The sequence below is a fragment of the Prionailurus viverrinus genome, chromosome X (assembly GCF_022837055.1).
Source record: "Prionailurus viverrinus isolate Anna chromosome X, UM_Priviv_1.0, whole genome shotgun sequence".
NCBI classification, from domain to species: Eukaryota; Metazoa; Chordata; class Mammalia; order Carnivora; family Felidae; genus Prionailurus; species Prionailurus viverrinus.
In genome coordinates this window covers 6808955-6821674 of record NC_062579.1, presented here as the reverse complement: position 1 = coordinate 6821674, position 12720 = coordinate 6808955, and the positions used below count along the sequence as shown (strand labels likewise).

At 42.9% G+C, this 12720-nt stretch overlaps 2 long non-coding RNA genes across 3 annotated transcripts; both read right to left on the bottom strand.

Moving 5' to 3' along the window:
• Nucleotides 1-7198: 7198 nt before the first annotated feature.
• Nucleotides 7199-8928, bottom strand: LOC125157892 (uncharacterized). Its single transcript, XR_007149085.1, has 3 exons — nucleotides 8087-8928; nucleotides 7616-7734; nucleotides 7199-7341 (listed from the first exon to the last, which is right to left on the bottom strand). It is a non-coding gene; the product is annotated as an uncharacterized LOC125157892 (long non-coding RNA).
• Nucleotides 8929-10099: 1171 nt separating this feature from the next.
• LOC125157893 (uncharacterized) lies at nucleotides 10100-12687 on the bottom strand. 2 transcript variants are annotated; one of them, XR_007149087.1, is made up of 4 exons: nucleotides 11476-12687; nucleotides 10680-11215; nucleotides 10510-10577; nucleotides 10100-10401 (listed from the first exon to the last, which is right to left on the bottom strand). It is a non-coding gene; the product is annotated as an uncharacterized LOC125157893 (long non-coding RNA). The 2 variants fall into 2 exon arrangements; XR_007149086.1 differs by having other exon boundaries at nucleotides 10100-10577.
• Between the last annotated feature and the right edge of the window lie 33 nt (nucleotides 12688-12720).

Genomic DNA, 12720 nt, shown 5'->3' with positions numbered 1-12720 from the left:
TTTGAGGTTCATTCCTGTTGTACTACATATCAGGAGTTAGTTCTTTATTGTGAAGAGGTGTTCCGTTGTATGGATATACCACAACTTATCGGTTACCTGCTGGGAGACTTTGGGATTCTGTCTACTTTGTAACAATTGGTTTTTACTGCCTTGAACAGGTTTTGTAACAATTGTTTCTTCCAGGGCCTTGAACAGGGCCTGGCACCGAGTAAGTGCTCCATAAATAATTTAAACCACATGCACAAAAGAATGTCCTTCCGGTGTGCTTCAACTTGTCCTTGCAGCTCCAGTTAATTGCCGAAATGGATATTTTGCAACCATGATGAGCTAGGTTTTCAGAGAATATTTGATCGTGTGCAAGAACGAAGATTGCTGATAAGATAGGAGGCAAAAAGGGGAAGTGTCAGCATGCAGAAAGGCCTAGTATGCGTGGAGAAGGATTCTAATAAAGAACGACGGATATGATGTCTTTGACGTTACACTCGGTGCTTTCCATGCTTTCCACATTTTTGCCAATGAGGACGTAAGATGTTTGTCTTGTCAAAAGTGTAACTATAAAGAACACTCTGCCTCAATGTTCCTTCCTCCGTCAAGCCTTGGCCATCCCTCCCAGGCAGGATCAATGATTTCCTCCGTGAAGGCAACACATCTCAATGGCTTGTAACTACAAGATTTTCTCACTCTTGGGTCTGCTGGTTGGTTAGGTGGGGTGCTACGCCTCAGGCCGGGGTTGACTAGGCTTCTGTCATTTCTTGGTCTCTGACCTCTTGAGATGGTCTTCTCCTGAAGAGGTGAGCGCACAGAGGTCCGGAACTGGCCCGTGGCTGGAGGACCAGAGACTTCTCTGAGGGAGGACGGGTGTGCTCAAAGATGGCCTATCATGCTGGAAAATTCTTGCCTGCATGGCAATGCCGTTGGAGGCTCTTACCCCTCGACCCCCTCCTCTTCCTCCCTCTCCTTTCTGTGAGACCCACCAGCTTTGCAGAGACCCTGCCTGCCCCCTGCGTCCTCACCTCCATCCTGCACAGGAACCGCCTCCCGGGAACCGCCTGGCACCACTTGCCCCTCGTTGCATCTTGCCATTTGCTTCTTGGTGGATTGAGCCCGAGAGGCTATCGAGCGTCTAGAAAAAGCGCCTATGGTCTTTCCTTTTTCTGGCATTTGACCTTGTGTCTGCGCCAATGAAATAAACTGGCCGATAGATCCGAGTAGACATGTGCATATGTCTTCCTAACTAAAAGGACCCCGGGTCACTTCAAAATAAAAGCACAGCCATTGCCTTCCGAGAAGATCAACTGTGGAGCAGCTAGGCACCTGCTAGGCTTTCGACTCTGTGCAGGGCTGGTTCCCAGGCCTAACGAAGGTACCGGAGAGCAAGCACCGGGAGAGACCGCCATGTAGAGCCAGCTGGGAATTGGGGGCGTTGAAGTCAATCTTACCAATGGCGTATCACTAACTCCAGCTGGATTTGGCGACTTGGAGACACCTTTCCGGCAAGGTGATGATACAGGGCAGGGTTCCTCAAACTGACCACTATTGATATTTGGGGCCGGGCCGTGCTTTTGGGATGGGAGCCGTCTTGTGCATTGTAGGAAGTTTCTGGCAGCATCCTTGACCACCATACACCAGATGCCAGTGTTACTCCATTGGCCTCTCAAGTGAGGACAACCCAAAGGTCCTCTAGGCCCTTGTGAAATGTCCCAAGGGGGTGGGGAGTGGGGGGGGGGACAAAGCCACACCTGGCTGAGCACCATTTAAGTCAAAATGGCCACGAATGAATCTTACCATTGTATGATGCCTGTGTTGCTGCATTTTGAATGTGGAGATACTGTTTTTCCAGGTGTTTCTTTTAAGGCTTTTCTGTTTGGATTTCTGGGCCAGAACGAGGAAACGGAAGAAATGCTTTTGAGGACCTCGTATTCTCTCATATCCTTCCTTCCTTCTTACTCACACTTGCTTGGGCGTTTTGTTTGTTTTCTTTCCTCTTCCTATTGAGAAATAACTATTGTCTTACCGAATTGACTTACGCTTGCGGTTTATTTTCCCAGTGCACTAACTCAATCAACGTACACTTTTCCATAACAAACAAGAAAAAAGACCTTTTGACATGTGGTTTTTACTTGCCGGCCTTCATTTCAAAAAGCATGTCCAGGGGGTTTCATTTTATGAAGCATCACAAAACACTTCATTTTGCGAGCATCAATAAAGTTCCAAAGCTAAGTGCTAAATACTCAGAACTATACATGGAAAAAAGCAAATGTTACAATGTTTTGACTTAAACAATTATTTTTTTACGCTTAATTTTCATTTTGCAATTACAATTTTGAAAAGAAAAAAAAAAGATCTTCAAACTAAAAGAAATTAAGTATTGCCCAGTACAATCTTATCGTTTTAGAGACTAGGGAAATAAAGCTCAGAAAAATGTGACGACTTTGCTTAAAGCCACAGAACTGGTTAGTAGCAGAATCAGAGCTTAGATCCAATCATTTGATTCACTGGGTGAGCACTCTATACAACAAACCTGTCCAACCTCTCCGGGCACAGGGCCGATTTTTTTTCCCTCGCTCAGTTACCCTAAATGATGTTATTCTCAATAATCTGGAGACATTGAGAGATTCAAATGAACACATTCACTGTGAATGTGTATGAAACAACAACAAAGAAATCCTCTGTCGTACATATGTAACGTATTAAAGTAAATGTACAAAAAAGTAAATGTATTTTGTAGTTAGTACATACGTAATGTACTAAAAAGTAAATACATTGCAGCGGAAAATACAAAAACAAAAATCGTCTCTCAGGTGGAGGACTGTTAGGCAGAAGACCCCAGGACTTCGGTTGCCTTGAGGACTTTCTGTGGCTTGAGGGCAAAGCAGTTAACTCAGTAAGCATCCTCTTGGCCTAAGCCTACCCGGGAGCCAAAGCTTAATTAGTGTTTGTAAAACATTTTTGAGATGGAAAACACCATTAGCTCAAACCACTGCTATGAAAAGTGTTACTTTCCAAACCCCACCGACACACTAGCATCTGTCTTAACTAGTCCTGGGGGAGACAGAAAAGACTAGAAGTACCAAAGGGGGACGGAGATGATGGAGGTCCTAGCATGACTCCCGGCGCCAGGCAAGGTGATGCTTGAGATAATGATATATTCAGCAGCTGGCTCGCTGTGTGTAGTCCGGCTATCCAGAGCAGTCTTGAGCAACTAATTATTTGAGCGAATAATGGAAAGGCTTCTATTTGTTTTCCGCCTTGGATGTTGCTGAAATGGGAAATCGATTTCAAATCCAGAGTGAGAACCAGGAGACAGAGCTAGCCAGCTGGTGAGGGTGAATCTGCTGAGATTCAGAGAGTAAGGGAACTGGCCGGAGGTCATGAGGGCGCCAGGAATGTCCCAAATGAGGCTCAGAAGTCTTGGTGGCCTCCCCTCAGGGCGCGGCCCTTTTCTGAGTCAGAGGTAGAGAGGCAGGGAGGGGACATCCATTTTCCGGACATGGTTTGGAGCAGAGAGCCCATGGATTTGAGGAGCTTGGAATTCATAAAACCCAAAGGCAAAGCAAAGCTGAACTAGGATGTGTCCCTTCCTCTGAGCTGACCTGGTTCTGTGAGCAAAGTGACCTAGAACCTGGCCCTCGCTTCAGCTTCTGCAGCCTGGCACCCGTGTGTTGCATACAACCCACGTGGCCAAGTGTTGGGCCTTGGGAGGCTAAGCATAGCAGGAGGGAGGTGTGCCTCTGAGCTGTACCACTTTAAAATGCCTCAGGAGGAGCGTGGAAGCTGCTGGAACACCCATCAAGGACCTCTACCAGATTGTGGAACCCTGCTCCTCCCTCCCTGTCCAACCAATTTCATGGAGGAAGCCATGGGAGGAAACCAAACCCATGGGAGGAAGTTTGCCCCAAATCGCCACTCCCTTGCGTCTGGAGACTTGTCCCAACTACGTTTAAACTGCAAAATCCAACAACTGGCGGAAATGAGGCGAGGGGAAGGGGAACGAACTTGTAAAAATTCGCATTTGTTTGCAAGTCTGTTCTAACGTCCTAAAATTGCACGCTTTGATGTATTTTATCCATTAATACTTTGGCGGGGGCGGGGGGGGGGAGTTGTAAAAGTTTCTTGAGAATTTGAGCTTAGTAGTAAGCTTGAAGTCCTATCATAATGGACCTCCCATGCCGGTGTTGGTAATAACTGGGCATGAGTTGTCATTAAGTCGTGGTCCCTGTGGCATTACTACAGGAGCCACTGGGATTTAGGTTTCAGAGTGCCTCATCAGGTACGGATCTGCTGTACTATGGCATTGAATAAATTGGGCAAAGACACACAAATTAAGTTACTTTGTTCTTTCTCAAAGACCACCCACTGCATTTCAAATGGAAGTCAAGTTCCTTGCCGCGATATACAAGGCCTTGTGCAATCTGGTCCCTGTATATCCCTTGGCCGCACCCTCCCTTCATGCACTGCACTCCATCTGTCCTGCCTCTTTCTGTCCTCCCGACACATCTACTTGCATTTTCTGTCCCCAGAATGCTTACCTTCTCAATCTTCACCTATTGGCTCCTTCTTTTCACTGCTTTAGCTCTCCTCAGAGAGACCTTCCCTGACCGACCACTCACACAAAAGAAGTCCCTTTCCCCAATTACCATCACCTTACCTTATATTCTTACAGGACTTATTTTTCTCATTAAAGTAGGTCCTGTGTATTGTCATATCCACGGTGTCCATTTCACGTAGTGCCCAGAATGAGATACCCTTGAGAGCGAGAGCGATTAGTAATTATGCTGGGGTCATGGAAATGCTGAAATAACGGGGCCACCAGATGTATGGGTCACTGGAATGGGAACATACTAGAAAATGTAATCTTCCTTAGGGCATGGATGTTGTCTAGCTTCTTCACCCGTGATCCCCAGAGCCTGGAACCGTACCGACTACTGGTAGGTACTTAAGTGTTGAATGAAGGACTTCTAGGGGCACAGGTTTGCATGTTTAATTTTTCCTGGTCATTTTTGCAATTTGCTAGATATTAAAATATGTGCATGTATATTTACAATTTTAAAAGAAATCAGAACACAAAATGATATCGGCCTTATAGTAACTATATACTATGTATTCATATGGATGATTAGTTTTTCCTTGGCTCTTCATGTGTTTCCCCTGGTGGTATAATAGTTGGCTTTTTCAACGTCTTTTATCCCTATGGCAATATGGCCTGAATTTTCAACAACTAAAAGAAAAAAAAAGTGGGAAAATGAATGTCTCTTCAGGTAGCACATTGGACCCTGAGCTAGGTCTCTGGCATTGGTTTACCTGCTTTATGAATTAGACGAACTCCTATGCATCTGGCCAGAACCAAGGCACCCCTGCCACATTCTGTGCCAGCAAAATGTCTGTCCACTCCTTTGCCCTTCTACCTGGGACTTAATTCCAGTAAAAGTTAAACATCCTGTTACACTGGATGATGGACCCTGAATCACACATCCATGTTGCAAGAAGCCTGGGAAATGGAGTTTTAGCTTTCGTGACTTCACACACAAGAATGAATGAATGAATGGTGGCTGAATGAACTGATCCTTAATCATCCAACCTGTCAAGAAGCACTCATTTACTTAGAAAAATACTGAGCGCCTACTGTGCGCAGGGATGGGGGTGAAGACATCTTGTCACGTTTGTTTATCTTCGTTAATTTTCTTTCTCCAACATTATCATCATCCAATGTTGCAGATTCAACCCTTTACTTCTCTTTTCCTATGGAACTAGACCTACCAGGTCTTGCTCTGATATATGTTCCATTGGGTTGAAATGGAGAGTGCTGGTTCCACACTTAGATGAACAACGGTTGTAAATGGATCGCAGGACGGTTCTATCAGAGGAGAAGGGAAGTTCACAGGGATCCCGCTCGGCTGAATTGCAATTCAGACTAGGTTGCTTCCCTTCACTGGAGACATCTAGAGCTGGGGGTTTAGGACGGAGACCCAGGGACAAGGAGAATTTTATACTGACTACATGAACAAAAAAGCAAAGTACACGACGAAGAGTCTGGCCAATTGGACGTACATTTCCTGAGCTATATCGATTCTAACAAGCGCCTGGACGCTTGCTTTATTGCTTTTTAATTGGTCTCAGGTTTTCAAACCAGGAAAGCAGAGTAGTGGAAAGTGCACTTCACGACTAGACAGCCGTGTGACCTTGATTAACCACCCCGTACTCCGCAAATTCTTTTGTTTTTTAAAGTTTATATATTTATTTTGAGAGAGAGAGAGCATGCAAGCAGGGAAGGGCAGAGAGAGAGAGAGAGAGAGAGAGAGAGAGAGAGAGAGAGAGAGAGAGAATATATCCCAAGCAGGCTCTGGGCCATCAGTGCAGAGCCCCATGTGGGGCTTGAACTCATGAACCATGAGATCATGACCTGAGCTGAAAACAAGAGTTGGACCCTTAACCAACTAAGCCACCCAGGCACCCCAATGATCATCAAATTCTTACTCAGCTCTCATTTTCTATATGGTAATGATATAAACTAAGTAATTTAATAACTGAGAATTAGGTAAGAGATATTCAAGTTCCCCATTAATCTCTATCACGATTCACATATTTTTTTCTAACATACCATCTAATGCCTATTCATATCAGGAGGGTGATACAAATGTTTTTTTCTCCAAAATATGTATACCAATATTCTTCTTCCTTGGTTACCCCAACCCCTTTTTTTTCTAAGTTCTTTTTTTAATGTTGATTTATTTTTGAGAGAGAGAGAGAGAGACAGAGCATGAATGGGGGAGGGGCAGAGAGAAAGGGAGACACAGAAGCTAAAACAGGCTCCAGGCTCTGAGCTGTCAGTACAGAGCCCGACGTGGGGCTCGAACTCATGGACAACGAGATCATGACCTGAGCTGAAGTCGGATGCTCAACCGACTGAGCCACCCAGGCGCCCCCGCCCCTGCCCCCCAACCCTTTTAATGAAGAATTGGGTCGACAGCCTAGTTTTCCTAGTGTGGTTAGGAATAACCACATTTCAGATGAAGTGGGTCTGTATCGATGGCCCCAAGATATTAAAATATTTCATAAACGTGAGCCTAAGACGCCTGGTGCAAATGTCATTATGGAGAAAGTGAATCAAGAAATGGATAGAACAAAATACAATTTCGAATAACATTTACTAGTCATTGAATGTCAAAATTCTTTTAACAAATTATATAGTTCAAAAAAAAAAGCAGCATTCCATTTCTTCCACCTCCACAGCCACCAATGTTGACGGAGATGCCATCGTCTCTTGAGTGGATATGTGCAAATTTCTGTCGTCATTAGTGTGGTTAGGACCATCATCATCTCTTCCCAGAATACCTTAAAAGTCTGAAGAGAAATAATATGTTGTAGATACAGGGTATCTTACCTGGATACCTGCAAAATCTCGTTGTAACTAACATGGTTAAGGCCATACCACTGCTTATCTGAACAACTAAAATATCCTAACGCCACTAGCACGGTAAGGGACAGATCAACTCTTACCTGGATACATGTAAAATTCAAAGGTCAGCACTCTGGAGACAGACATAAGCATCATCTGCCCGCGGACCAGTAAAAGCCCCCGGGCCACTAATATAATCAGACAAATACCATCTCTTACCTGGACACCTAGACATGTGCAGGGGAATCAAGATCATGGCAGGGGCATGTCGCCTCTTGCTTGGGTAACTGCAAAATCCCATGATCGTTATCTGGATTAGGGACACATTACCTGGACACCTACGAATTTCCAAGAAAAACACCTTAGTTAGAGACACCTTCACAGTGTGACAGGATATCTGCAAAATGTCCCTGATCACTGCTTACAACTTAAGAATACTTAAAAATAAACATGGTCACTATGTTGGCTTAAGAACACCAACAACACTGTCTGCCTGGGTATCTGCCAAATCTCATGAGCTCTAACTGTGGTATAAACACCATTAACTTGTACTTGAACGCAAGCAAAACTTCGCCTTCAATACCACTTGAGGTTCTCCACAATTGTTTAAGGATAATTCTATAACATGGACACCTTAAAACCTACTGAGCCCTACAGACTTAAAGGTAACCATAAAATTTATCCAGATACCTGCAAAGCTCCAGGGACAAGACCCTTGAATAGAGACATGATCTCCTCTTGAGCTGGTGTCTGTCAAAATACAAATCAAGAGATGATGGTTCAACTGACAACAATATGTATTGATTTATTTACTCATTCATTCATTCATTCGATTTTATTTTTTGCTTTTTCTCATTTTAGGAATTGGAGCAAGATTTTTTTCATAGGCAGCTATTGAAAATGGAAAATCTTGTTCCATGACTTGAATAGGTCATTTTTTCATTGGGATTGTGTTTGAATCCCCTTGTATATGTATTTTTAAAATTTTAATTCCAGTAAAGTTAACATGCAGTGTAATCTTAATTTCAGGCATACAATACAGTGATTCAACAATTCCATACATCACCCAGTGCTCTTCGTGACCACAGTAGGTAATTTGGGATTTTTCTGGTATCTAATCAAGAGAGGATGTAAGGCCTTCCATTATCTCTTGATTGGGTTCTACAAAAATTCATGGCAAAAACTGTGTTAGGAATACATGTATTACCTGAACACCTGCAAAATCCCATCGAATTTATGAGGCCTATCAAATCTACCTAGAAACTTGCAGAGTTCAAGGTCAGCCTCCAGTTAGAGACACAATACTGTCTCGACAAGACTAGTGTAAGAATCCATGGTCAATAAACAGGAGATGGTCAGTAACTTACCTGGACACTTGTGTTATCTCTGTCACTACTGAGGTTTTACAAATGTTGTATCTAAGCTTTAAAATAATAAGGGCTGGGGCACCTGGGGGGCTCAGTCAGTTAAACGTCCTACTCTTGATTTCGGCTCAGGTCATGATCTCATGCTTCGTGAGTTCGAGCCCTGCATCGGGCTCCGTGCTGACACTGCAGATCCTGCTTGGGATTCTTTCTCTCTCCTGCTTTCCGCCCTTCCTGCACTCATGCTCGCTCTCTCTCTCTCTCAAAACAAATAAATTTAAAAAATTTTAACGAAAGGGCTAATGCTTACTAGCATTGACTAACAATATCATTTCTTAGCCGAATACTTGCAAAAAACACACACACAAAAAACCCAGCAACACAAAGCTAGGAGCACCATCCGTACTTACATAGATATTGAATATTAGATGGTCTATTGCATGGAAAAGGCTATCATCATCACTTACCCGGATACAAACAAAATCCCTTTCATCATCTTTATGAAGCTTACCATCGTATCTTAAGAGTGACCTGAAAAACACACTTGAACACATGTGATATGACAACACTTTTATTACCTGGACCCTGGTAAGAACCTTGTCCCTTGTATCACTGCGGGACTCATTAAGTCTACCAGTAACCTTAGGTAGGCTGATCTCACCATTAGAGACACGATTATCTCTTAATTTACAGTCTCTAGAATTGGCAAGATTCTTCCTTCTTACCTGAATACCTGCAACAAAATCATGGTAATAAAAAGTGGCAGCACATGTCATCACTTACCTAAATACACGAAGATCAGATGGTCCGTGTCATGGGTTAGGGCCAGAGCAGCACTTACCTTAATACCAGTGATGTCCCCTCCATTAACTGCTATAGATAGACTCATTGTGATCTCTTGGCATGTTCTGAAAAACATACTGTGGTTCACGTTTGGGACATGTCTCATTCTACCCATGCACCTGCAAATTCCCTGGTCACTTGTATCCTTTGGAGACCCATAAACATTACCTGGACACTTCCAGAACTCTGAATTTAAACCCTAGTCAGACACACTTTCCTCTCTTGAAGGGATACCTGCAAACATTCCATGGTTAATAATGCAGTTAGAAAAATATGATACGTGACTTAGATATCTGACATACCACTATGAGTGAGAAATACACGTTATCTCCAGATAAGAAAACAATAAAAACTGCTTGCTAGTATTATTAGGGTCAAAAATTAATTTAAAAAATGTAATTTATTGTCAAGTTGGCTGACATAGAGTGTATATAGTGTGCTCTTGGTTTTGGGGGTAGATTCCCGTGATTCATCGCTTACATACAACACCCAGTGCTCATCCCAGCAAGCGTCCTCCTCAATGCCCATCACCCATTCCCCCCCCCCCCCAATCAACCCTCAGTTCATTCTCTGTATTTAAGAGTCTCTTATAGTTTGCCTCTCTCCCTCTGTGTAACTAGGTTTTCCCCCTTCCCGTCCCCCACGGTCAGGGTCAAATTAACTTAACTTCTACTTGCCAAAAACAAGGGAAGGAGGAGTCTTAAAAACAATTACATAGATAGTTGAAAATAGGAACATCGATGAGTTAATATTATATCATCTCATACCCTTGTACTACCAAAGACCTGAACAGGGTACCTGGAAAAATATATGGTAACACAAGTGTTAGGGACACCATCGTCACTTATTTACGTGTATGAAGGTCATATGATCTGTACTGTGGGTTAGGCCCACATTATCACTTACCTCAATACCTGCTATGCACGCATCATTAACTACCACTAACCGGCTCATAGGGAGGTCTTCACATGAACCTGAAAAAAAATTGTGGAAAATGTGTTTGGTACACATCTTACTCTACCGGGACACCTGCAAATTCTTTGGTCAGCCGTATCACTGAAATTCATCAACGTTACCTGGATAGCGGCAGAAATCTGAGGTTAAACCCTAGTAAGAGACACCTTCCACTCTTGAAGGGATACCTGCAAAAATCCCACAGTCAATAATGCGGTGATGGACAGTGTGATAAATTACCTGGATTTCTGCCTATCTACCACTATGGGTGTATAAAAACACATCATCTCTGAATACGAAGACGCTAAAATCTCATGCTTACTAGTACTATTTGGGTCAAATTAATTTCTGAACTGCACACGTGCCAAAAACATAGTTAACATGGTATTGAAAACATCATTTGCATGTACGAAAAACAAGCAGCTCTCTATTGAGTTAATGCCACATAATCTCATACCCGTATACTAGGAAAGGACTTAACAGGGCACTTGCAAAAAACACAAAGTGACACTCTGTTAGGGAAACCATGCTCACTCGGATATCTGAAGATCACACGGTCTGTAGCGACGTAAGACCCACTTTATCACTTACTTGGTTACTGGTAAGGTTCTGTTAATGACGATTTTTAGGTTCACCGTTATTGCATGACTGCCAGAACCTGAAAAACACGTTGTAAAAAAGCTGTCTATAGATACACCTTTCCTACTAGGATACCGCAAATGGCCTTTTTCATTACGTGTGACCCAACATTTAACTCTGCCTGGATTCTTGCAGTACTCCAAGGTCTATGCCATGGTCAGAAACACCATCATCTCTTTTGAGATGACTGCTAGAATTGATAAAACACTACCATTTTGTACCTGAATACCTGAAATAAATCACATAGTAGAACAAGTTTAGCCCATCAATATCACGTACCTAGCTATGTGACTATCAGATGGTCTGATGTGGTGAAGGCATACGGCATAACCTATCTGGATACCAGAAATGTCCCCCATTAACCATTGATTTCATCTTGATCTTTCGGCAGGAATCTGAAAAGCACGTTACGGATGTGTAAAAAGACAGAACTTGCAGCAAGAAACCTCAAATTAATTACCTGAGACGCTTCCTTCATTAGCAGAACATCAATTCTGCCTAAATATTTGCAGTATTCCAACCAAGGTCAAGATCATGATCAGATATAACAACATTTCATTATGAAACACATGCAAAATTTCCACGGTTACGGCTAGGGTTAGATACATCATGATCATTACCTGAATATGGCAACCCCTCATCACGCACAAGAATAAAATAAAATTTTCTCTAAAACATAAAAAGAAAAAACTCAGGGTTTCCAGAATTGGTAAGGACTATTTCCTACCTGAATACTTGCAAAGAAAAATGGTAACAATTGTTAGGGAAACCTTCATCACTTACCCAGCTAGATGGAGATCGGATGGCTTGGTCTAGGCCCACGTCATCACTTACCTGCACACTAGGAACATCCCCACTGATGAGCAATGTTAGATTCATCAATTCGTGACTTTAAGCTGGAAAGACATTACGAGCGTGTGTTGAAGGACATAGCTTTTTCCTACCAGGAAACCTGCAAATAACAGTGTTCACTTCATCATCACGAGACACATCAACTCTACTGGATACTTACAGTAATCCAAGGTTAATACCAGTATCAGATAAGACCATCATTCTATGATTGGACACCTGCAAACAGCCTATGGGTAGGACTTTCACGGGCAATATCATGATAAATACCTGTATACGTGCAGTCCCTCAACACTCAGAGGGTTAAAAATGAACATTTCCTGAAATACAGAAAGCAGAGAAACAGGGTCTTTGGAATTAGTAAGGACTCTATCATTTCTTACCCGCACACCTTCAAAAAATTCATGGTAACAGGAAGTGTAAGGACACTCACCATTTACCTCAATGTATGAAAGCTGGATGGTATGTACTGTGGTTTAGACCCACAGGATCACTTACCTCCATTCCAGCGATGTCCCACATTCATTATCATTGATAAAGTCACCGTGAGGTCTTGACGTTAACCTGAAAAAAACACGTCGTGGAAAATGTTTTGAGCACATGAATTATTCTGCCTCCACACTTGCAAATTCCCTTGGTCACTTGTATCATTTTGAGACCCATCCATATTACCTG